This window comes from Condylura cristata, unplaced genomic scaffold (assembly GCF_000260355.1).
Source record: "Condylura cristata isolate star-nosed mole 26May11 unplaced genomic scaffold, ConCri1.0 scaffold00022, whole genome shotgun sequence".
In the NCBI taxonomy this organism is placed as follows: domain Eukaryota; kingdom Metazoa; phylum Chordata; class Mammalia; order Eulipotyphla; family Talpidae; genus Condylura; species Condylura cristata.
In genome coordinates, this window is record NW_004567123.1 from 34922750 (window position 1) to 34925411 (window position 2662).

A 2662-nucleotide genomic window follows, 5' to 3' on the forward strand; every position below is an offset into this window, starting at 1 on the left:
CCCATTTCCATGGTTATAATTCGGAGGCATTTGTTCAACAGGCGTTAAGCTACACGCCAAAGTCAGGCCGGCGCCCTGCAGGATCGCTCTCGCTCTGGCGGAATGGAGGCAGCTCTCCTTAACTGTGCCCTCGGCGTTCCTTTGTTACCTCAGCGAGAACGTGGTGCTCACGGCCTGTTCTGCGGGAGGTTTCAGTCAACATCAACAGTCTGTGGCCCTGCGGCCATTTCTCTACACTCTGCAGCGTGGATGGGGCACTGGAGCTTTCGAAGGGCTGGCGACGTCGTCCTCTGAGCCCCCGGTACCCACGGGTGGGGAACATCGTGTCTGGAGGAGGGTGGGAGTCTGCGCGGGCCGGGGGTGGCCCCTGTTGGTGCCAGGCTCCCCCCGGATGTGGGTTCACAGTGTCCCCCCTTTGCCCCATGCCAATGGTGAATCCTAATCACAACAGCGCCTGTGTTCTGGAATAAAAAATAACTCAAACAGCTGCCTGCTCAGACGCAGCAGAAGAACCAGACCGGGAGGGAGCGGGAGGACGGAGCCGGTGCCCGGGGCCACTGGCTGGCCCTCCCTCCCCGCTTTGCCTTGAATGTGTGTGAATGTAGCGGCCGGCAGGCTGACTGGGAGACCCACGGCGAAGAGCCACCACGTGAGTCGCCCAGCATGTCTTGGGGAGCCACGGCGTGCGAGGGCCCTGCTGGGGTGCAGTCTCCTGGGTGCAGCGCCTGGCTGGGACGTCAGGCTGGGGTGCGCACGGCAGTGGTGCAGCCCAGGGAAGGGCCGGCAGAAGCTGGTGGCCTGGCTCCAAGCACGGTCGTGGGACAGTTCTCCTGGTGCAGGGAAAACACACACAGCGCAGCCCCCGGTGCCACAAACGTGCCACGAAGGTTGACTTGGCGCGGAATCACAAGTGAGGCCCCACCAGCGGCTGGTCCTGGACCACCCGATATGCATATGGTGTCTTCAGACACCGTAGAAGCGAATCTGTTGTGAAATCCCCTCTTCTCGAGATCGGAGAGATTTGCGTGAACTCATTTACCTATTTCTTTATATACACTTAGCCAGGAATTCACCAAAGTTGTCGGTCTCAATGCCAAATGTTTGCACCACACATGTGCAAGAAGCAGACCCTCATTTCGTTTTTATGAGCTGACTGTGCCTGACATAATATCACTGCCTGTCAGGGAAGACAAAGTACAGTCTTACAACATGGAAATGATTTTTCTTCAATGAACCCATGGCTCCAAATTTGTTGAAACTGATTCAGTACTTGTCATCTCGTCTGAGTCAGTCTGACAGCAAGTTTGAGATTTACCAGTGGCTGTGGGAAGCCACCGTGAGGGTTCTCCCGGTGCACAGGCTTCCTGGAGACAGTTTCATTGCTTCTCCCTCGGGAACAAAAGATGAGTTTTTGTTTCCAAAATACTGACCAAAGGCTTCATCAATAAAATGTAAAGCAGTTCCTCCCTGGTGGTGCAACGGTTTAAAGCACAGCACTATGAAGCTGTCTGCAGCCACTGCAGCACGAGTTCGATCCCTGGCCCCGGAGGTGAACTACAGGGTGCAGCAGACCTCTCCGGTCTCCCTACTGCTCCCCTCAGCAGAGTTTCTCAGCAGAACAGGCAGTTCTGCTCCCCACTCTGTCCCTGCTGAATCCTCTCACCGCCCCCTCCTCTGGCCTGCACCCCAGTTCTTGTGTGCATAAATACATAAATCTTAGAGGAAAAAAGAAAATGCAATATAGAAGATTGTAACCCATCACGAACACTGGGGTTTCCATTTCTTGAGGTGGATCATTTTGTACCAGCTACGTCCAGGGGTTCCTGTAAGCGGGTTGCAGCTGAGTTATGCAGCTCGAGAGATTCTGAGGTCAGTCCGCCAGCTTGTTCTTGTGGGTTCGTTTCCTAATGAAAAAGTGCAGGACTTGATCTGGACTCACCCACGGCCAAAGCTGGTGCTCTTCGTCCTCTGCCACCTGCCCGCTCACAACTGGACTCCGCCCCTCGGGGCAGCCTGGATGTCACGGCACAGCCAGCAGGTCCGGGCGCAGCCAGACCTGGGCGACTCCAACTGACGTCCACTCTGCGAGGCTGCATCTGAGAGGCTCTGTGAGCGTGCACTTGGGTCGTCTCCACGACAGCCGTCCTGGCCTATCGGGGGCCCGGGATCACCATGGGGATCCGATACAAATGACAGGCTGCGTCCCTGGATGTGCACCCAGGCGCAGCCAGGGCCGCAGACAATTTGTGGAAACCCACAGACGCTCTCCCACCCGCCGCTTCAAGCTCCTGCGTCCACCCTCTCAGGAACCCCCGGCCACGCCTCCTTGTCCAAAAAGCCCCGCTGAGAGGAATTAAATCCTTACCAAGATACTTTCAGTTACTTTGAATACACAGCAGGAACAGAGACGTGCTCGAGTCAGGTCACCTCTTTGAGCACTGACGGGCACCCAGCCGACACATGCGAGGGGCAGTGCCCAAGGGCCTGCTCCCACCAGACGCCTGTGCAGGGGTGGGGGGTGGGGTGGGGCGGAGTGGACTCTCCCTCCGCTCTTCTCTGCTTTCTTTTCCTGTTTATTGCGGTAACGCTAGTTTAGGACACTATATAGCTTTCAGGTGTGCAGGGTCTCGCCTCCACAGCTGCAGCTGTCCCCCCCACAGCC